At 51.5% G+C, this 23,262-nt stretch overlaps 1 protein-coding gene across 2 annotated transcripts in view; it reads left to right on the top strand.

Annotated features, from left to right (window-relative positions):
• Nucleotides 1–380: 380 nt before the first annotated feature.
• Nucleotides 381–23,262, top strand: part of osbpl5 (oxysterol binding protein-like 5) — a 35,287-nt gene continuing 12,405 nt past the window's right edge. Inside the window, exon 1 of one of the 2 annotated variants that reach the window (XM_018765708.2) lies at nucleotides 381–877. The gene's annotated coding sequence lies outside the window, so the exon portion shown is untranslated. Of the gene's footprint in view, nucleotides 878–13,346; nucleotides 13,506–23,262 lie in introns of those variants that run through there. The other variant, XM_018765709.2, reaches the window with a different exon arrangement.

The raw sequence follows: 23,262 nt of genomic DNA, 5'->3' as shown, positions 1-23,262 counted from the left end.
TGAAAATGGTCTTTTTTCTTCGGTAATAACAACCTAATCCGCAATCAGCTCCAGATTTTGCATTGATTTCTTTAATTGCGTCGTATTTCCCTGTGAAACCAGTTTTTTTTTTTGTATTATATTCCAACTCCAAGAATCACTCCATCACACTTTCCTGTGACTCGGATCCTCTCGTTTGACTCTGTCTAATGGTCCTTTTTTCCTCAATGATCACGCAGTTCCGCGATCCGCTCCGGGTTTTGCCCTCCATCGCCCAGTCTTTCCCTGTGGAAACGGTCCATTTTCTCGATTGCGTTCCAGCACCGCCTCCGCGATCCGCACCGGGTTTTGCTCGGACTCCTCTGGTATTTCCTGCGTCGCCGCGCGGACAGCTGCGCCGTCTGACTTGACTGACTGCCTTAGTGTGTGTCGCGCGCTCGGACTCCGCCGCCAGTGTCCCGCTATTTGTCCCATTCACGATCGCGGACGAGCGGCCAGAGGCAGAGCGCGCGCACCTACATCATCTCGTGTCGTCGTCGTCTTCTGTATTGCACTGACTCGTGCCCAGAGCGCGAGAAGCCGTTATAGACGTTGAACCCGCGGGATACGGCGGAGGAGCATCCGATCGCCTCTCGGGGAAAGTCCATGATACGGCCAAGTTGACGACGGACATCGGCGCCGTGATTCCGGGTGCGAGGCGCGCGCGACGCTCGCGCACCGCGTAAAACGCCCCCCCCGTTATTCTTTAAATTAATTTTATAACCGGACGACGCCCGCGAGGCCAACCGAACATAAAGTGTCCGTCATCGGGGAGAGATGCGCTGAAGGCGGCTGGACCCTCGCGTGCGGATCGACGGCGAGCAGCGCGCGCTGGATGGTCTGAAGGGCGGGTCCACAGGTAGGTTCGATCCACACCCACTAGACTATTTAATTCGGCCTAGTTATTAAATATGGCTCATCAAAGGGGGTCACTGGACAGTAACAGCGGCTTTAAAAAAAATCAATATTTTTAGAATATTACTCATAGAAATAGGAAATAAATTATATGCTACAGGCTCTCTCTCTCTCTCTCTCTATATATATATATATATATATATGATTTTAAGAGAACTTGGTCAATTATAGGTAGTGATGTATATAATATATATAGTTACCTCTTGTATATTTGGCCAACATCTGTCTAATAAATATTATTTATTAATTACAGAGTGCAGTGGAATCACAATGCGTGACAATGTACAGGTCAAAAGGTGTCCTCAGGCTGTGGGCTTGACAGCTCTCAGTGGTCCCGGATCTCTCCCCACATCTGGTCTGTGTAAAGTGTTGCAGTCGTGTCGAGTTTGACACAGCGGAGTCTGGAAGAGAAAGCCTCGAGAAAGTTCTGGAACGTTTTAAGTGCGCTGTCGTGACACAGTGATGCAAACCGGAGTGCGGCGTCTCGTGGTCGGCAGGGTCTCCAGGTGGCATCAGCCGTAAGCCACGGTGACAGCCGTGTCGGGAGGCTGACCTTTTCAGTCAAAGCGCTGCACAGGCTCTTGAACGTGTCAGGTGTGTGTGTGTGTGTGTGTGTGTGTGTGTGTGTGCGTGTGTGTAGGATCTTGTTTGGGCTTGGTCTGGATGCTGTGATGGTCTGCTTCTTGCAGCTGGTACCTTTACATCTCAAGGTGCTTTGGTCACCTGTTTTCTCCCAGGAAGTTTCCAGCATTCTTTGTCTTTGGGGGGGTTCTCTCTCTGTGTGTGTGTGTGTGTGTGTGTGTGTGTGTGTGTGTGTGTGTCGGGGGGAGGGTTGCACATCTCGGCCTGTTCCTGGTGGAGCGGGTGGAATCAACCAGTCTTCCTCTTATGCCTTCACTATTACTATTATTATTATTACTGTAATGATGAGTTTTATTTCTGTAACTCCTTTCTCCAAGGTGTCTTACAGTGTTAGTTGTGTGCACCGGGCTACTTACACCAATTTACCTTTTTTTGTATAGCTGGGTGATTTTTACTCTGCGAGTTCAGTTTAAGTACCTTGATCAAGGCCACTACAGCAGGAGGTGGGATTTGAGTTCAAAGTGACGACTAACCGCTGCGCCACCTGCTGGTCCCGCTGGCTTCACTAAACTGCTGATGAAAAAGCTGAGAGACTGATGTTTTTTTGCACCTCTTTAATATTGCCACGAGAGACTGACCGCACGCCCTCTCAGTGTTGTGAATATAAGTGTCGCTGTCTGACTTTAACACCGTTTTAAAAATTGCCACATTCAGGCTGAGCACCAGCTTTCGGTGCTTCCGTACCCTGCCAGTGCCGAAACGTTGTTTTTTTTAAATTCTGACCTGTTTGAACAGCAGTTGAACAGTTGCGAACAGCTGACTCAATGATATTTTAATTTCCCGGTTCTCTCGGGTCGGCCGCGACAGTCACTTCTCGTCCTTTCTCGCCTTTAACTTGTTTTTCATGGCTGCTGCGCGTCTGACGTGTCGCGTACCTGCCGCGCCGAGGTGTCGCCCCGTACGCCCGCGTTCGTTGAACTTCGCAAACGGAAAACGACGGCGATGCTGCTTTTATTTTGTTTCACATATGCAAGCTTGCATGCTTGTTTCGGCAGAGCACAAGTTCACCCAAAGCCAGTTAGATTGCATTGTGCTGTAGTTCAGTCATTGGCAACCTGTTTAAAAGATTTTGCTGTAATTCTTCTAATTAGCATTAAAAGAGATTTTAAATTTGAGCACATGACATAATGTAGAGAAGGTGGGGTCTGTTTGACTGAGGTATCAGTGTTGTGTGTTCTAGGGTTGCCAGGGTGGGCCAAAATTGATCTGTACTGTTTCAATGAACTCCTTAGAATAATCCGTTATCTTATTGGTTACCGGCTGCATACGACCAATACCACGTTGCGACACCAGAAACATGGACCGTGTTTTTTAGGGTAATTTAAAGTGCCGTGAGCCTTTGAACTGTTGTGAATGTGTATATTGTGAGACTTGCCTGTAACTTCTTAATTGTAATTAATAAATAATTAAATAGGCCGTGTTGTAAGGGCAGCGGGTGGAATAGTTGTTAGTGTTCCCCCCTTGCATTCAAAGGACCTGGAATTCCTGGGATCCGTACTCTGAGATCAGATGTGGTTGAACTAACATGGTTCTGTGAAGACAAACCCACGGCTGAGCCCTCGGGATGTGGAAATGAAAGGGGGAAAGACGGTGGCCTCATCTGTCTCCTCTTACCAAATGGCACAGATAATGTTAAATAGGACCCTCTTGTCTCGAGTGATTTCCCATTGTTGCTGGGATTGAGGTGAGTCATCATCACAGACCTATAATAAGGTAATCCCAGGCAGAAACAAAAGATGACGGCATTCCTTGCCGCTTCTGACAGTCAGTATTTAGCAAGGAGGAATCCCGGTCACCCATAGTTGGTGTCGCACTGCTGGAGTTAAATGAAGGGTTAAAGGCGTGATGAGGCCACATCGTGCGACTCGATTGTACGGTAACCTGTGAAATGGCTTTCGGAGATGTGCTTGGCCTCCTACTGACACAAACTAAAATGTAGATGTAAAATCCAAATGGGAACATTCAAGGTATGAAGGATGTGGCCTCACCGAGGGCTGTACAAGTGAGAAAGGGAGCTGCTGGACCTCGGAACCATCTGCCACTGTCCTTCTCCATTAAAAGATCCTCTTTCTCTTCACTATCTTGCTTTGAGTCATGTGCAGTTCTTTCAGATGTGGGGGTTTGCGATAGCCGTCGGGGTGCCTCCCGAGCTGCCGCTCGAAGGCTCGGCTGTGGTCCTCTCCTGCACCAGCTCTGATGCTTCTCGGCTCGCGCTAGAACCCAGCGCGATGCCATGTTGTTTGTTCAGCTGCGGGAGCGTGGGAGAGCGGAGCCACGTTGGTTCAGTCGAGGTCTGGAATCCAGATGTTATGTGTGATGCCGAAATGCAGCGGACACCCGGCCGTATGTCTGCAGCGACAGAGGACATCAGCAGTCTATTCGAAGTCGTGTTCTACCAGTGCCTCACACCCCTTGAGTGCTCAATATATTTTTTTTACAATAAATATATATATATTTTTTTTTTTTACATGAGATGGTTTGTGAAAGGCCCGTCCTGTCTGAAAATCATCCGTTAGAAACTCTAAGGGCCTGAAATTACTTCCTGTCATTGTTCTTTCTGTCCTCGTATGATCTTCGACATTAAGAATATAGACAAAGTTGTGTAAGAACCGAAGGAAAGCGGGTGGATGCGGTGAATCTAGATTACTCCCCCATCTCATTTTTCTCCTAACGACGATGTTTTGTGCCCGATGTCTTAAGCAGAGAGATTTAACGCAAAGCCTTTGGTGTGACGGAAGTTTGAAGTTGCAGAAGTTGTCCTCTGTCTCGGTTCCCATTCAGGAAAAAGGGAAGTAGAGAATCGGACCCTCAGCCAGGGTTTAATCCGGACCAGATTGCTCAGTGTTTTCTTTAACCCCCAGTTCGAGAGGAGCTACTGGAAGACTAACACCTTCTAAAAGTCATGATGTTTCTTTCACAGACAGTGGTCAATCTATGACATGTCCAGTACATGGTTAAGAACTGCTGCTATTTAAAAGGTTGTTAAACCTGTTTTATCCTATTTTTGTATACCTCCTGAGATTTCTAGATGCAGCTACAGATCTTGGAGCCTCATGTTTATCTCGCTAACGTGACTCGCGGTGCCACCGGCCGTAACCTGGGCTTTCGCGGGCTCGGGTGCATAATCTTAGGGTGAGAAAAAGGGGCGTGTCCTGCCTGGACTCCTCCCACTCAGAAGATGTCAACAGGCTGCATAGAGGCTATAGGTGTCACCTTGCACTTGACCTTGGTTTGAATCCCACCTCCTGCTGTGGCACCCTTGCTGATGGTATTTACAGTAAATGTTATCCTGCTGTATAAATGGGTAAATCGCAGTAAGTAGCTGCGTGTACAAAACTTGCATTGTAAATCATGCCGGTAGTCATGTGTCCGGTAAATAACAATTGTTAATGTTCACCAAAAGCCGTAGAAACCAAGAAGTAAAAGGAGAACAAACAGTCGGTGACATTTGCCAGTGTCGATTTTCAATGAGCTCTTTCCCTGGAACGGTAATAACATGGTACTCGCTGTTATCTTTTAATATGGAAACGTTCCCCGGGAGCAACTGTTGGCCCCCAACAGCCAGTGTGTTTTATAGCTTTTACAGGTCTTTTCCCACTGTGTTTAACAGTTTTATGGCTGCCAGCAGCATGCAGAGCTTCTCACACTCTCCTTTGTTGAGAAGCATTTTGGCGAGTGTTTAGAATGTGGGCGTGACCTCGAGCTGGGAGAGCAGGAGGTCGGAAGGTCTTCGCAGGGGGGCCGGTGGGGGGGGGTGGTGGTCTGTCTAGGGCGGGCGCTGCCGGCTTACGCTGAACAATGGTCACGGCCACCAGGTTTTGTCACGTGACCTGTCACGGTGCCACGGGTCATGCTGGACCAGCAGCCCGAGGTCCTTAACCGCTGTGAATATCGATGGTTTTCAGCGAAGGACGCGAAACGCTGTCAGAGCAACGGCTTTGATGAAGGCTAATTTAACCGAATGTTCTTAGAGCCGAGAACGTACCGAAAAGTACCTTCCGCTGAGTCACCTCCCCACGTTTGGATCTGCTTACTGTATCGGATGAGGCAATTTCATACAGAAGCTTGCAGCGTATTGAGATGTGAAATATGCGAACATATGCAAGTGTCTTAGCTTTTGTAGATTAATCAATTAGTGCAAAATATGAAGAAGGCTTTATGTGGCAATCGGACTGAACGGATTGATTGATCGGTGTAGTTATCGATGCAGCAGAACAGCCATCTCAAACCAGACCACGGGTGCAAGACTAATATCTCCGCGTCTCCATCCAGTAGGGTTATTTCACGTGACGCTTCTCTCAAAAGTCATTCGCAATGTTTCAGCTGCTTTTAGTGTCACTTCAGGGTAAGTACATGGATCAAGGGTACTACAGCCAGAGGTGGGATTCGAACCTGAGAGTCCAAAGGCGGCAGCTGTAACTATTATGCCACCTGCTGCCCTGACAGTCTTACAGGGTGTCTCACACAGGATCTGATAAGGTGAAGCCGCGTAGCCTTGATGGATTGGAGATCGTACCCTACTGGCGCCGGACCTACCGTTGGGAACCTAAGAATGTTCCACACAGATGAACGTTCGCGCTTCTTCCCCTTCAGGCCTGGATTTTCTACGGTCTCCCCCATATCAGACAGTCAAACCGTAACTAATATATGCGCACGTCCCCATGGCAACACGCAGAATCGTTTAAGGTGAGACGTGTAATTAGGACAAAATTATGAGTAAGAACTCTACGCTTGATTTTACTAATGATCATTTTAATTGCCTTTCATAGCAACGTGTATTCGTCGAGCCGTTTGTGGACAGGGCTTTGGAGAGGCCTTCGACAACGTCCACCGGGGAGGACATATTTGGCAAACCCTGAAAAATCCTAACTATTTTGCAAAGGCGGACACCTGGAGAGCCGAGCACGGAGGGCCCCCGCGCAAAGCTGTCCGGTGTCCTGCTTTGTCAGAGGGAAGGTGGCGAGTTTCCTTTCATCGGCGTAAGTGAGCCGCGTCCGCCCTGTACCCCCTCCGCTCTTCTGGGACAGTCGCTTCGTAGATGGCCTTCGGCTCGGCCTTGTTTCCGCATGCCTGACGACGGACTGGCAGATACGGAGCCTTGCGCGAGACGGGATGTCTCCCCCCGCCGCCCTAGCACAACCCCCCGACACCAGGACCAGTCTGTAAAATATATTGTTTCCTGCAGACGTTGTGCCGCAGCGAGGAACACAGGAAGGACACCGAGAGACAGGAAAGGCAGAGATGGGACGTGAGTGGGTGGTTACAAATGGCCTTGTGGCCTTTTGTCATCCACTGCCCCGTCACCACCCGCTGTACCCCAGTAAGACTGAGAACACCACAATGAGTTACGTTTGCCTTCTCAAAGCGTCCCCATAAGTCCCCCCTCGTCTCTCTCCACCGGCTTCCTGTAGCTGCCCTGGTCACGTTCAGCACTGTGGTTACAGTTTACAAAATGGTCAAAGGATCTGAACCCAATGCCTACAGGACCTGATCACTCCCTACAGCCCAGTAAGAGCGCTGAGCTCCTCCTCCCTCCAGCCAACTGGTGGTCCACTCACAAGGGTCCAAAATCAACGGTCTGTAGGTTCTCTGTTTTGTGCCCTGACAAAATGCGTTCCCTGTGTCCCACTGAGCTGCTGAATCCCTCCCAGCAATGCAGAAGAGTCTCAGACCCTTATCTTTCAGATGTGCGAGCACAGTTCTGCCACACAGGTGTCAGGAATAAGCGGAGTTGACTTTTGGCACTGTTTTTTCTGATGAGGTGTGGGACTGCGTTGATGGACTGACTGCTCGTGTCTTGGCTCGTCCCCATGGTTGCGCCGTAGTTGGGTGGGTCGATGGATGGATGGATGTATGGATTGGTAGTTGGGTGGGTGGGTGGGTAGGTTGGATGGGTGAACTGATGGAATGCCTAGTGATCATTCCTCTCCTATGTCACAGTCACCTCCAACTGCTACTCGCTATGATCCCACATGTCAGATGATTTTCAATATCTGACTCAGTGTCAGGAAGTTTGTCTTTCCACCTGCTCTATGGATTACTCGCCGCTCGCGGCCTGGTTGGGTAGCAGCCACGTGTCACAGGACAAGGCTCGCCCTCGGGGGTTCGGTAACGGGACGATTTCGGTTGTAGTTCTCCTGGTGCGGGAATTCCGTAGTGTTCTTGCGCTCCAGCAAACAGGCCTGTAATTTTCCTCTTGCGCTTTTAGAGCGAGCCAAAATAGCAGCTACTAATCTTCAGTTCCCGGGGTTTAATGTGTAACTGCTCACATGTTGGACACCGAAGAAAGGGAAAAGTAGGACACAAGGGTGGGTGAGGCGCGCTGCAGCGGTGCAAATGGAGCGGGCTGAAAGCGTGTGCTGCGTAAATGTTACCGGAGAGAGCCGTCAGTGACCGCGAAAGGGATCCCACGCGAACCCGTGTCCGCTTCCTCTTGGCAAGTCTTCCTGAGTTTTAGTCGTGGGCACGTTACCCTTGTGAGAAGGGTGTGCTCGCAGGCATGGCCATGGGTGTAGCCAAAGAGACCCCCAAGGGCTCCAAACCTGAGCCACTGCTGTACCACTTCATTTTCACTACATTCTACATGTAGCTATGTTCCACTCACAATGTTCAGCTACTTAGAGTAATTTACCTATTTTTTACCTCAATTCAGGGTAAGTGCCATGAATAAGGGAACTACAACAGGAAGTGTCATTCAGACCTGTTTCTCTTGACTCCAAATGCAGCGTTGGACTTTGACGTTACTGATGGGGTTGGCGGCTGGTGCAGTTGAGTCAGGGGTTGAAGCAGCAGTCTCTCCTGCGCACAGACCGATACAGTATGCTTATAATAATAATATAATCTCGGAGGGAAACGACGTGAGCGCCAACGGAACGCGCGTGTCGGCAGACTTGGAAAGTTCGGCTCCGCTAAGCATTGGAAAGGTCCTCCGTTTATCGGAATATCGCCTTGCGCTGAAATAACAACGCACTTGAGGGTGGCGTGTGGGTGTGTGTTTGTATTCCTGGAAGCCCTTTGTCGCTAGTGCTGTGAGTGAGTCCTATTCAGACGTGGTGCGTTTGCAGGCTGGGTTCTGCAGAAGTCTTGACAATAACTAAAATATCTCATTAAGCTTGTATCCTCTTTATTAACGTCAAACAAAGACACAATTATGACTAATTATAATAATTAAAATTATTACAATTCATTTTAAATATCTGAAAGCAAAAACACCTTGTCTCCTTATTTCTTGTTTGTGTTTTATGCTGCCAACTAGTGACCGAAGGCAGAAATGCAGGTGTCGTTCTGCAACGATAATTTTTAGAAAATTGCTAAGTGCAGACGACACAGCTAAAATTAAATAAGCTGTAAATATTGTCGCGTCTGAAAATTCGTAGCTTGAATGTTTGAAACGCGAGGGACCGGTTTACCTGTTTCCATGGACAGTGTGAGAAGGATGGCAGACATGGTGTAGCGTTGCTAGGGGCAACGCAGTAGGGTCTGCCGTAGAGCTCTGAACCCTCTCTGGACACCCGGGGCCACAGTGCCAGTTAAGCACGCCGTGTGATGCCGGGAAAGCGGGGCGGCCCCTTCGAGAACGGGAGCGCCGAGAACGAAATTTGCGTCATCGGAAATCTGATCGCGTGTGGCGCTCGCCCTAAATTTTGCTCCGTGTGCCAGTTGATCGCTCCGGTCCTCCTTCGCTGCCATTTACTTGCTGGGAAATGTTTAGTCCTTGTCACTCGGTGCGGTCGTGGTGCATTCGACTCACACATACAGTACATTACTATTATTACATGGTTAAATGGACCCCTTTGTCCAAACCCACTTAGCAGATTTGGATTTGTAGACTAAGCTGCTTTCATTGATTTACCCATTGAAACAGCAGGGTAATTTTTACTGCATTAATTCAGGGTCAGTGCTTTGCTCAAGGGTACAATAGCAGGAGGTGATTTAAGATGGGGCTCTTCAGCTACAAGATGCTGTTTGCTGCACGAATTGCTGTCAGTCACAATGCAACCATCTCAGCCCAAAGAGGGGTTCTTATGTTTCCTCCTCTTTCCACAACCTCCTGAGGCTGTTCAGTTGGTTGGGAAGCAAATGAGGTGCTGCTGTCCCTGTGGGCCAAGACCCCACGAGGGGCTCATTAGACTGGGTGCGAGGGAGAGGGCATGCCATAGCAACCTACAGCAGCGGCATTGATTGTGCTCCAGGGACCATGGATCACACCACCGACCCTCAATTAACTGTGTTTACCTTGTCATGGAGCATCGGGACGTCAATAAACAAGGACGAGCCGAAGGTCCCGGGAGATCCGTGTGCTGTGTTGTAATGTGGGACGCTGCGAGGGGAATCTACCTGGGTTCAGTGACCTGGCCGGCGTGGTGTAAATGCGGTTTCACCGCAGCTCCACCGCAATGGGCAGAGTATTGACCACAGCGCTGGATGTTCATCCGCAGCTAGGTTCCCACAAGCAGCTGTTTTCACACCTGGAGCTGCTGTCCTGCTGGAAACGCTTATTGGCTTAGCCAGGATCACAGATTCGGTCCCTGGCCCAGATAAGTGTGTTAGCCCCGGTCGTACCCCACACATCTTAGTGCGTTTACCACATCCGTTCCAGACTCTGACACCGACCACCGAAATGCGCATCAGAGAGGATCCCAGGGGGACGTCTGCCATCCCACCGCCGCCGCACCCCCAACCCCATCAGGCCCGTTAGCCCTCAGAATTGCTTTCAGTTCAGGTCTTATTTAGGTTAGTCGTGCTCGAGAGTCGCTACGGCAAGAGCATGGGGGGGTCCCGTTTCCATGGTGACGTTGTTGACTGCACCGGGCGGATCCCTAGTCCTGGCCGCAGTCAGCAGGGGAGCGCAGATCGGGCTTCCTCTCACGGCACCACAGCCAGGACTTTGATCTGGCGCTTTGTTTTGGAGAAGAGAAGGGTGTGGTAAAAAACTATGCTTTTGGCCCTTCATGTCAGATAATGAGTTGTTGCACCAGGAACATATGACAGAAGCAGAATGCATCCTGTGTCCTTAGTCGTAGAGCTGGTGTGCCGCTGGATAGTCCCGCTCCACTCGGAGGACAAGCCGGGCTTTGGCGTTAACTGTCCCGACACGCTGCTGCGGCGACCGATGGCTGGGCAAATACTCAACGAAAGACGCACTCAGTTGGCGTTAGCGTGGCCGCGCCCAAACTCCTGCACAGGCTGAGTAGGACTTAGTTCCCACGGTATCTGCCGGATACGCCGCCCCAGGGCTCGCTGTCTCGCACAGTCTTGCCGGGAGGGCAGGGGCGCAGGTGAGGCAGAAGCTCGATTTTGCAGTTTTTCCGCCACCACTCAGGAAGGTAGGGTTAGCACGTTAGCGCTCTGAGGTGACTCGCTCAGCGGCAGCCGGGGTGTCTGTATCCGAGGCTGTTATTTATTTCCAGGACTCTGTTCAAAAATGCAGATGTATGTGGAAGAGTCACGTTGTGTGCGTTAATAATTTATTTTTGTGTGTTCCAGTCCACAGTTCACCGGTGCTCTTTCTTGCCATTTTCTCACTCTGGCAAAGTTTGGTTTTGAGTCTCTTGGCTGATGACTGTGGTTTGCCCTACTTGGGTCTTGTGTTACACTCTGAAGGTGTGACTTTTTAGTGCAGGCTTATGAATATATCTCCATTTGCAACGAGAGCAGTCAGTAGCGGGTTACACCTGAAGTTCGCTCTGGGAAGGCACAATTTTCGAAATTTTGGTTTCTTGTCATTCGGTGGTCTGGCTGAAGGTTGGGCACAAAATCCAATGGGGTCTTCAGGAACAGTGTGTTGGTTTGGAGATGGTAGAGAAGATGGGGTTTTGATGCCCATCGGCTACGTGGGATTGCAGTCAGTGATACTGACTATAAAAAGACGTTGACCTCATTTGGCCCCTACGTCAACATCAAACAGCCTTCGCTTCATTTGCACCATCAAAAGTGTAAAGGCTAGGAGATGCGGCTCAGCAGTTGTCCACAACCGTTGTGGGTAAGGAGAAGAATGGAAGCTGCTGTTGGCCGGTTTGACCGGATGGTTCAGGATATTGTTACCTTTGGGTCGTTGCGTAAATGGCGGCTTGAAGTTTGGTGCTTTGCGTTCACACCTCAGTGCAGCGAGACCCCCTGCCTGCACAGCTCCTTGTGGGAAGGAGTTACGAGATTAGATTCCTGTGTGTGCTTGAGCCTTTTGTGCCTCCCTATCAAGCATGAGATACGTTAAGCGGTGAAAGATCTCCAAGCCATCGAATTGTTGATTGGCGGCTTCTCGGCAAGTTAGACGTTAACCCCTCGTTCACCCGGAAGGGTCGCAAGCGCTCCTACTGTGTTGCGATGCCGTCTGCCTGTCAGCGTGTTGTGTGTATCTTTAGAGGACTGTGAACAGGTATGAATTATCTTTTGTGACGTACGGATTGGACTGCTGTCATTGCTTTTGCGGAAAACATGCACACACACACACACACAGACTCCGGTCTCAAGGTCACCTGAACGCATATCCAGAATCAACGCTTTTCCCCTTACTGTCATTACTCTTTTTGACCCAGGCAGGGTGTAGCAGTCCAGGGTCAGTGCTTTGTCCAAGGGCACTACATTATGGCTGCGAATGGGACTTGATCTAGCAACCGTCAGCTTGCAAGCGCACGTCGATACACGCGCTGCTGCCCGATACCTGCAAACGTGTCCTTTTTCTGATGTAAGGAGAGGAAACGTCTCCAAATATTTTGTCGCAGTCTTCGCCTGGAGAGAAGGATTTGTAGGCTCTGTTTCACACCCTTGAAAAGGAATTACAGCTGCGGTGCTTGCGGTGAAACGGTCCACTTGGAGCCAGGCAGCGGTGGAATGAGCTAGAAGGTTCTCTGTGACGAGGCTGGCTGGATGCCCCCCTCCCCTGCGCAGTGTTGGCCCTCTTGAAAATATGTAAGAAATATGAACGATCAGGTCCCTTAACTGCTACCTGTCCTTCGATATGAGCCATGTGTTTTTTTTTTTTTGAGCTCTCTTTCACGGCGACTAGCGGAATTCCCGCCCAGCTATGCATGCTGGGTAATAATTGGGATGGGAAACTAGATGAGAAACTAAAGTTCAAAATGGGGATTCTGCTGAGAACAATCGTATGATTTTTACGTGTTTCACAGCACCTATATAATGAGTAACAGGAATATTCGACCAAACTGTACTGTTTTTAATCAGAAAACACAATATGATTTCATGGTACACACCTCATCCTCACAGGACTGGATTAATGCGAAGGGGGGCAGATATTGAACTGTGTCTATATACATGATTTTCTTTTAAAAGTCACTTTGACGTGATGTCATTTTATATGTAAATTTTATTTCAAGATTTCAATAAAACGTTTTGTGTCGTGTATTTACTGTTTTATGGCTGTGAATCACTTGAAATATTGATGAATAGATTTTTTTTTTTTCCCCCCCCTAAAAATCATTTAATTTTGCCCAAAGTCTTACCACCGAGAGAAACTATGTATGGTGTTAAGGAGGGATGAGCCTGGTGCAAAGAACATGGCGATTCCTTCGAAGAAAAATTCTGGAAAATATTACATTAAATAATATTGTGATGCAATGCATTGTCCAGGCATCCCAGTATCCAGTGACCCAGGATCCCATCACGAGCAGATGAACTGTGTGTAGCGGCCACCGTGCGTGAAGTCATCGGGTCGCTAGGAGACGGTGTGGCACGTCTAGGTCTCCATGGAGGAGTGAGGGGTGCGGTGCGGTCGTGTTCCTCGCAGACTCCGCCCCTCATATCCTGTCCTTTTAGCTGATCTTGTGCTCCATGATGAGACCGCCAGCTCCCTCTGTCCATGTCCTATTAGCGGCGGAGCGATGCGGAACTCCGTTGCGGAACTCCGTGCATAGCAGCCGCTATCCGTAGGGCGAGCGCTAAGTGGCCCTCCGAAACAACGGCTCGGATGAGAGGTACGAGGGGTTCATTATAGAGGGTAAAGAAGAGAGCTGTTAACCGGGCCCTCGCTGCCAAGCTGTACCACTTAGCAGCCCTCCGCGCCACGTCTCCATCTGGCCGCTTTCTTCTGCACGACCGGACAAAGGCCCTCAAACGGATTGAAACCAGTCAGCATCATTTTCCTTCTCTCATTTCATTCCCATTATTTTATTGTCCCGTAAATGACAGCTTTCTCTGCAGTGATTTACGCATTTTAAATATTAGATATTTCTTTTACTCCGAAGAAGAAATTGACTGGGATTTATTTATTTTTTTTCTTCTTAAACTTGTTGAAACCCAAGTGTTTTCATTTACCTCTGTGCTGGACACAGGAAGTTGATAGAAAGTAAGAAATCATAGGAAGTGGTCACTTTTGCTACACTGGCTGTAATTTTTTTTTTTCTTCTCATAACATTTCGTCATAATATTGAATTTAGAGCCCATGCTGTTTTCATAAGCCACGTCCACCCACATATGGGTATAACTGGTAGTGTAACGGTCAGAGCTGCAGCCTTGGGCTCCAAAGGTTGCACGTTCGAATCCCACTGTCAGCTGTACCCTTGAGTAAGGTACTTATCCTAAATTGCTCCGGTAAAATTGCCCAGCTGTACACATGAGTAAATCGTTGTAACTCCCTTTGGAGAAAAGTGCCCGATGGATGTAACACGTCTGTTAGCAGTGCTACAAAGGAGGTTTTGTGTCTTTTTTTTTTTTTTTTTTTTTTTTTTTTTTTTTGGTTTGGGAAAGGAAATGGTTATGCAAATTGAAATATACTGCTTTATGTTTGATGGGATCAGAAGGGGTATGTCTCCTCGTGCTGCAGTATGAGGAGCGTGTAGTGCATGGAAACAAGCTCATTTTTCACTTTTTTTTTTTTCTCCTCTTCCCCTCCTTTAACTATTTTCCTCCAAGGCGACTTACAATGTCAGCCTTACACAGTAAGCTACTCACGGTGATTTAACCATTTGTATTTACCTGTTACTGCTCAAAAAGTTTGCGGTGAATGTCAAGATAAGTAAAATCCCGGACGACTTAGGTTTCGAACGGAGTGGAATCTGTCCGGTTTGGAAGCACGCGTGTTGAGGATAATGAGCCTTGTGTTTTCGGCCGTGGTCTTGGGAAAGCGAGGGTATTGTTTTCTGGAGCTTGATGTAAGATGTAGCGGAAAGATCCCAGTCGATGGGAGTGAAGCACTTAGAGCTTGTTTCACTGCTACTCGTGTGTGAGTAAAAGTATCACCTTCCTGACACCAGTGAGAGTGAGAAACGGTCTCATCTGTTTGGGGAAGTCGGCTCTCGCCCTTGACTCAATTTCCCCAATTTTCCCACTCGCTGCTCCAGCTTCTCAGTTCTGCCTTTGCGCTTTTATCTATTTTTTATTCTCGAGTTTTCTGACGTGGGTGGTCAGAACTGTCACAGAGAAAGGAAGAGATGAAGCACTGTGTTTGTGCAGTTCAAGTGTGTGTTTCTCGAGAGAGGAAGAGGGGCGTACGCGAAATCGACCGCAGATTGCCAGGAAGGTTCGAGTCCCTTCAAGAGTTTAATAGATAGGACCTCAAAGTCATGATTGTGCCCGAGTTCCAGCACCGTCTATCTGACTTTGTCAACACAAATCAGCCAATTCTTGGGAACTGTGTCCATTGTTGTTTGACTCCAGTCTGACACATTTGATCTCACTTGTCTTCTTGGCCCAGAATGAGTACCACCACACCACCGTTCACCCCTTCTGCTTTCGGGCCTCTTGTGAATCCTCTTGGTTTCTTCTTTAGTCTCTGGGAGACCCCCCCCCACCCCCACCCGGTCGCCATGTTTGCGGTGCTGCGATGGCGGAGCTGTCAGGACAGGCGGAGCTGCTCAGTCGGCGGAAAATAAAAATCGCGATGGATGATTGCTAGGCTCCCAAAGGCCACCGTGTACTGGAACGCTCAAAAATAGTTGCAAAGTTTTGCTGGATTTCCTCCACCACGCGTTCCTCCTACAGAGAGTACTGAGCTGCCAAAGTGCCACGTTCGACTGGAGATAAATCCGGCTGTTCTTGCCCTGGGGTCTGCATGTTCTCCGGACGTGAAACTCCCTCCGTCCTGCACTTTGTTTACCCAGGTTTGCCAAAAGAATGAGCCTCGCGGCATCTCCTCACCCCCCTTCCCACCCCAGGATGTCGGGTCCAAATTCAGTTTTGGCCCCACGCTCGCGCTGTCCGAGGACGCGGCGAAAGGGCGGCCGCTCCGCTTTTCAAAGAAAGGTCAATCGGCTGCAGTGGCCGGGTCCCCGGGCTCCAGGGTTTGAAGCTCGTCCTTCCCTTGGCTGGCGGCTCACGAGCGGCTGCCCTTTTGCGTTGGTGCCGTAGCCCTCTGGTGTAGACGGGGGAAGAAAAAACTGCTCGCCGTCCAAGACTTTGAGGCTGAAAATGCCAGCGAGAGACCGCAGAGACGCCGTTGTGCGCAGCCCATGCATAATTCAGAGAGGAATCCGCCAAAGAGGCTGAAAATGGCTGACGCGGAGCTTTAACTAAGTTAGCTTCGGTGCTCCCTGGAGGTGGAGCGTTAGAATGCGAGTCGTGTTCGCGCTTTGTGGTCCAGGGATCAGAGTGAACCTGTACTGTTCCGGGGTCGCTGGTGCTTCTCTCGCGTGGCACCAGAGGACACCCGCGTGGTGAGACCGTCCCTGCGTCCGGAAAATTTAAACAGCACTTGAAAGGCAGACGGTTTACAGCCTCTGTGTTTATGTGGTTTGCTGCAAAGAAGCCCTTCCCGTGATGCTCTGTGGTGCAGCAGGAGAAAAGGCACCCCCCACTCCCATCCTTGCCCGAGAGACCTTCCTGCGGGCCAAAGGTAGGGGCAGGAATTCACTGGGCTGATACTTAATCAAGCCTGGAGGGTTTGTGTTCAGTGCCGTTGATGCTGACCATGTATACAGAGATTTTCCAGAAAGTTCTGTAAGTTCTTTGTGTCCTCAGTGTCCATTGTCGCTGTCGTTGAGTCGATTTGTCTGGTTGCTCCTCATCATCTTTCTTCTTTTCCTCCGTTTCCATCCTCGCCGTCTTTTTGAGAGAATCCAGTCTTCTCACGACGTGTCCAAAGCGCAGCAACCTCAGTGTTTCCAATGACAGTTCTCACCTGACTTGATCCAACATCCATCTGTTTGTTTTCCTGGCTGTCTGCGGTGTCCTTGAAAGTCTCTTCCAGCACCGCAGTTCCGTTCAGAAGAGCTACAGAGCTGGTCCAGTCTAGCCTCGGACTGTGTAGGCTGCTCTTTAGGGCTTGACCACAATCCAGCAGTCAGGCATTATTGGATGGGCTTGAAGAGGAACACGGGGGTCTGCTCTTGTTTCTTAACTATTCCCTCACTGAGGACCCCTGATGAAAATGATCTCTCCCACCACCTGCGCTTGACCAGTTTGTTTCTGGTCCTTGGCCGGACGTCCAGCCGAGGGTCAGGGGAGGGGTCCGCTGCTGGGCGGACTTGGCCCCGAGGCGTCCAACTCTACCGCTCCAAGGGATGCTCTGTCTCGGCACTTGGCTGTTTCGTTGAACTAATTGTTTGGCTTCTAGGTCAAACCCCTTGGAGTTCCACTGCTAAATCAGCTAATTAAAACACATTCTCTGACCTGTAGCACCGGACTTGGCGCAGACTGGGCGCTCCGTTGTCGCTGCCCATTAAGTTGGCATGCTGTGTGCTTTGAGTCACCCTTTTTCCCAGAAGTCCAAGGGCTGCCCTCCCAGCGCTGCCTGATAAGGGCGACCGTTCGCCTTGCGATGAAGTCACCTTGCTTGAAAACGGGCTCGGCGCCTGCTGCCAGCTCCGCCGTGAACCGCGTCTCACCTGGCTAGCGAGCGTCACCGCCGTGGGGCAACTCGTAAATGGCTGCTGGTCTTTGACTCGGCGAAGGACGGTCAGCGGCCCTCATCAGTAAAATTGTGAAAGGAACCGCCGCTTTGCACGTCCAATCCCGAGCTAACGGGAGCGCTAGCGGTTAGGGTTAGCAAACCAGCTAAAGGGTATGTGTGGGTGAGGCTCTGACAAGTCCGCATGCGGCGGCGCGTTACGGGCACCTTTTTCACAAGAATATTGCTGTGCTCCGCTGAAGACGTCCTCTGGCAGGGGGCTCTGGAGACCCCGGCTGCGTCTCCGCGCAAGACCGCCTGTCGGAGGGCACCGCCGCGTCGCGGCGCGCCCTGAAGAATGCGCTCGGCCAAGCGTGACGGAGCGAAAGAGGGAAAGAAAAGCAGAGTGCCTTTGTCATGTGTCTAAGTGGCCTTAAATGAGCTGGTGGACGTCTTTGGGGTCGGGCTGCAACGGGCTGTGAAAAAGCCGTTATGTCCAGCGCTTGTGTCGCCACCCAGAGGTTGGAACCAGTATCGGTTTAGCGCAGCTTTTGTGGCATTCTGGTTTAGAGTACTCCATAAAACTCTTCTCTCCATCAGTGGTTGGATGAGCGAAAACTCTTAATCCCTGAGGGAAACTGCGCTAGGCTCTGGTCCTGGTTTCACTTTAATAACACGGACGAGTATAAGGTGAACTCGGGTGCGGAGTTTTGTGCGTTGTGGAGATGCCATCATCCGAACGGTGGCCCCTGAGCAAACGAGCAAGATTCTGCAAGATGCTTCTGCAGCCACTGTCCCTTTCGGAGTGAGTCCTGATGGCGGAATAGGTGGGAGGTGCGCAGGAGAGGCTTCTGGGACTCCTGGGAGGGGGGGCAAATGTTCGATCCACGGGGCTCAGTCTGTGTGCAGTTCACATGTTCTCCTCGTGTTCGCGGGAGTTTTGCTTCAGGTGCTCTTGTTTCCTCGCGCAAAGATGTGTTTCGGATGAATTGGTCACTCGAAGGTGCCCTTTGCGCGCGTGTGTTGCATTGCTCGGCTGTATAAATGGGCGAATGGCTCTGGGCCGTTTAGCGTAGTGTGGCTAGCGCCGTAAGTCACCTTGGGGCGACTGATGGTCTAGTGGTTAGAGCTGCAGTCTTTGGGCCCACCGGTTGCAAGTTCAAATCCTGCCTACAGCTGTAGTACTCCTGAGCCAAGGTACTTACCCTAGATTCTGTCCGAACCGCTCGCCCCATACGGGGCATGGGGAACCGGAGCCTAACCCGGCGCACAGGGTGTAAGGCTGGAGGGGGAGGGGACCCACCCAGGACAGGACGCCAGTCCATTGCAAGGCACCCCAAGCAGGACTTGAACCGCAGACCCGGACCGTGCCACCGCACCCCGTGGTACTTAGCCTAGATTATTCTAGTAAAATTAGATTACTCCAGCAAGCCTGCGCTGTGGGTCTCCGAGGAGGAAGGACACGGCGGCTGGGATGAGGATGAGTATGGCGATACTTGAGCTGCCCCAGCTTGAAAGATGGCAAGGAACACTGAGAGCAAGGATCTGGTCACATGAACCTTCTGGAAAAAGGGCCCTGAGAGAGAGATGCACAGTTTCACCACCTCTGCCAAGGAGCCCCCCCCTCCAACTCCCCTTGACCTGAGTTCCCCGACAGCATCTGTTTACACTCTCAGATTCTGGCACATTCTGTTTTCACTTCCTTTCCTGGATGAAGGAGGCAGAGTGTCTCTGAATGCCATAAAAACAAATGTGTTTCCACTGGTTTGGCGTTTGGAACAGGGAAAAGTGATGTGGTTGGTGCAAACTGGAGCTTCAGTGTGGGGGGGTGTAAAACTTGCTCATCTCTCTCGGGGCGGGGGGGGCAGACAGTTGGCTAAATGGGCTGAGGGAACTGTGACCTGCTGGATGGTGGAGGACATTGGGGCCATTGTGCTGGGAGGGTGACCTCAAGCCAGAACCCGCAGAGTGAGATTTCCCACCATGGAGCTCCAAAAATACCCCCGTTCCCTCAGCGCCCTCCTCCCTCGCCAAAAAAAGGTTGTAAATAAACTCACGTATACCTTCCACAAATAAGCAAGCTCACAATAGCAGTAAGCACAAGCCCTAAAGCCGAGGAGTGTTGGGTCGAGTCCCGGTGGCGGCCGGCCGTGAGCCGCATCTGTCCGCAGTTTCCTATTGTGTGTTGTGTTGCGTCCCTTCTGTCCTCCTCTTCCTTCCTTCTCCTGGATGCTCTAGATGAGTGCGATGAGTGCTGCACCAGAAGGTTTTTATTTCAGCTCCTCCCTGCAGGGAAGGCTTCACAGCGGCAGCTGGCCAAGAGTCCCCTCTTGCGGCTCCAACCTCTCCATCCCAAGATAGAGAGGGACAGAGCCCTCCTTCAGTTTCCGTCCTGGAATGGATCCAGAGCTGGTTGCTGGACAGGCATCTCGCCGATTGGCTCAAAAATCAAAGGCTCTTTTAAGATAAGGCACCGTTCTCCCCCCCCCCCCCCCCCCCCCCCCCCCAGAAGCCCTGAAACGGGTGCGACCCATCGGGATTGTCCGCTCGCTTCTCGCTCGTCATTAACGGAGACCCATGGTCACCGCTCAAGACGGGGCCAGGAATGCGAGAGGGGACGATGAGGGCGTTTCTGCATTCTAGTGGTGTTACCATCACTCTGGCACCGTGCGGACCCCCGCCCATTGACCACATGACCACACGACCACACGCTGACCTCGCCAGGCCTCAAAGTAGGTCATGTGGCCAGCTCCCCGTCCCCGTGTTTGCCTGGGGGAAGGGGTGTTAATCTGTCACACCACACAGACACATCTGGCACCAGCTGAACATCTGAGCATACACCCCCACCCCCAGCACTAACCGCACGTTCTCCCTGTCAGCCTCCGTCTGGAACCCCCTTTTGGGGGCCCCGGGTTCGACAGCGTGGCTCTTGCTCGTCCACGTGGATGGTCTCCGAAGAGGAATGTGTGCGTGGCGGTCTGTCGCCTTCCATATCCGGCGCCAAGGCCGTAGCGTAGTGTCCGCGTGGCGGGCTGCTCTGCGTGGAGACAGGAGGGCCTCGGGGGTGTTCCAGCATGAGCTTTTTGCACTCGGGGGGGTGGGGAAGCAGAGTGCGCCCCAGCAGGGGAGGGGACACCCCGCAAGCCGCGTCGCCATCTGAGAGGAATTAGCATGGCCATGTGAGCAGCTGGTCGGAGCCCATGTGGGAGAGGTTCTCCAGCATCCCATCGTCTCCGTCCTTCGCGGGCACGAAGACGCTTTGCGAGTACGACCTCGCTGCGCCAGTCCGTCGTACGCTTCACCTTTCATAACGCTACCTTCTTTTCTCCTGGTTGAAGTTTTTCTGTTGTTGTGGTCACGCGACCTTCGCGGAGACGAGGCCCCTTCCAGTCGGTTCTCTTTGGCCTTTAAACGGGACAGTTAATGTTTTAACGGCCACCCCCTGGTCCGTCGCGGTTGATTGATGGCCGGCACCGGTTTACCGCTCCTCCCTCGACAGTCGCAATCATTGTGAATGCTGCATGGTGAACCTTTGAGAACCAAGATCCTAAAGGGTTCGACTCCCAGAAGGTCACTGTGAGGCGTTACGTGTTGCCGAGGGTTACGTGACCGGGACCGGTCCTTTGTTTTAGGCCCAGTCTCTCTCTCTCTCTCTCTCTCTATTGTTTATGAGCTGTTGATAATTCATTTTTCAGGCCCCGTGTAAATATTAGCGTAGCAAATAGTGCTGTGTCCAGAGAGGACCTGAGCGTGACTCACACCTCTTGGCAGAGCCATCGGTATCTTCCTACTAGAGGACGACTGAAACACACCGGCGCTGGCTTGGAGTCCTCGGCGTTTGGACTGGGCTCCGGAACCTGCGACTTGGGGTTCGGAAGATCCTTCGGTTTTGGGTTTGGAATCGGTGGTTTGGAGATCAGAATCCGTAGGCTGGGGTCCAGAGGAACCCGCTTATGAGCGTGTTACGTGGGACGAGAACCCAGGCAGCATATTTGCGGGTGTGTGTGCGCGTCAAGCCCCAGCCCCCCGTCAAACCGCCACATTTGCCCATTTGCTCCTATGTCTGTTTTCATAATTGCAGCAGTGTCATCGCACCCAGCGCCGAGGAAAGGTTCGATCCTGCGTAATCTTGGCGTCGCCCGCTGAAATGACACCTGTCTGGCTCCTCCCCCTCACCGCTGGCTCCTGCCATTCCAGCTGTGCCAACGTCGGCTGATCCATCCACCGACGCCAGCGTGACGTACGAGCGCGCGCGACGTCTCCGTGGCTCATCAGGGCGCCGGCGAACACGGTGCATCTTGAAGTGTAACCGCACAAGGCGGCTGGTCCATCCTCCATCGCGGCACTGCTCTGCCCACGCTGTGCCGTGCTCTATTTATAGCTCCTGCCTTGGAAGTGCAATTTCATTTTTAGCGGCTCAGCCCTGCCAGGCCGGCATCAATAATGAAGGTGCGCCGGTTTTATAAGCGCACGGAGTTCTGCGGAACTGTTTGATTGCGGTGCTGCGGATCGAACCGGGTGCCCGAGCACCGTCGTGACGTCCCTGACGTGTTGCTGATCCACCGTCACCCCTATGCGGCTCGCGGAGCCGCTTGCGGACGGAACGGGCCGAGTTTCCAGCTCGGCCTCCTCCTCGATGAGGGTGACGATGTGCCGCCGAGCACCTTGCCCTGGGGGGTCCGTGCCCTCGGCTGACCCCCTTTTCCACACCAGCCGATGTGTGACGCAGCAGTCAACGCTGCAGGGGTCAGGTGCCACAAACGCCGTGTGAGAATCCCGGTGTCAGTTTCAGCGTGGCAGCCGGGGAGGGCATCCAGGCAGGGAGTGGCTCTCCTGACGACTCGCGCCAGAGTACTGCTCCACTTAAAGCACTTGCACTCGCAACCGTCCCGACTTCTTTCTTGTGTTTTGAAACTCGCTGCGTGTCACTGGCATCACTCCGAACGCGTGTGTGTGTGTGTGTGTGTGTGGTCGCCACGGCAACCAGCACGCAGCAGAGTGGAAGAACAAGGGGCAAGGAGTCCGCGCGTGGGACGAGTGTGGGTCCCGCACCGCTTCCGCTCCATTCGAACCCGTGTTCGCACGTCAGCCATGCAGTGACGTGAGAAACTTTTACGTTCGTTAATTTACGCGACACTTTTCTCCAAAGCGACTTAGACTGATTTAGTCGCTTATGAGGAGATGAAATTCCTTTACAGGTATGTGGCCCTGCGGTGTGGAGATGTTAGTGGAGACTCTACCCAACCTCCACATACACACAGATGCAGATGCAGCCGATCGGCCGCTGGCGTTGGCCTTCTGCTGAACTCCAGCTGCTCTTCATCGGGCAACTGACACAGCAGCATCTTGGTCTTGTGAGCTTCCTGTTTCCCAGCTTGAGGGGGGTTCCCTCAGTGGGAGGGATTTTTCGGTCTGAACCCCTGGGTCTGAGCCTCTTGCCCCGGGGTCTTGCTGTGGCCTTACTTCCGGTCGAGGGCTCAAGTGTAGGACGAGTGAACCGTGTATGTTCTCAAAAGGGAGCCTCAGAGAGGGTGTGGCACAGTGGGTAGCACTGGTGCCCCACAGCACCTGGATTGGGAAACTGGACATGGGTTCAGTCCCTGCTGTGTGTGGAGTTTGCATGTCCTACCGTGTTTGTGTGGGTATCCTCCATGTGCTCTGGTTTCCTCCCGCAGTACAAAGACGTGTTTCATTTGGTACAGCAGCTGTAAACGTTACTGTTAGCACCCATTACCCAGCGGTTGGAGGGAGGGGGGACATTTAACATTTAATTTTAAATACGGTATGGCCTAGAATGAGCTTGAAACTCATAGGTGGCATGATGGCACAGCGAGCAGCGCTGCTGTCTCACAGCACCCAGGTGATGCTAGAGGACGTGGGTTCGATCCCTGCTCAGTCTGTGCGGAATT

This window comes from Scleropages formosus, chromosome 5, assembly GCF_900964775.1.
Source record: "Scleropages formosus chromosome 5, fSclFor1.1, whole genome shotgun sequence".
NCBI classification, from domain to species: domain Eukaryota; kingdom Metazoa; phylum Chordata; class Actinopteri; order Osteoglossiformes; family Osteoglossidae; genus Scleropages; species Scleropages formosus.
The sequence above is the reverse complement of the archived record's forward strand: the minus strand, read 5'-3'. Positions and strand labels throughout refer to the sequence as shown.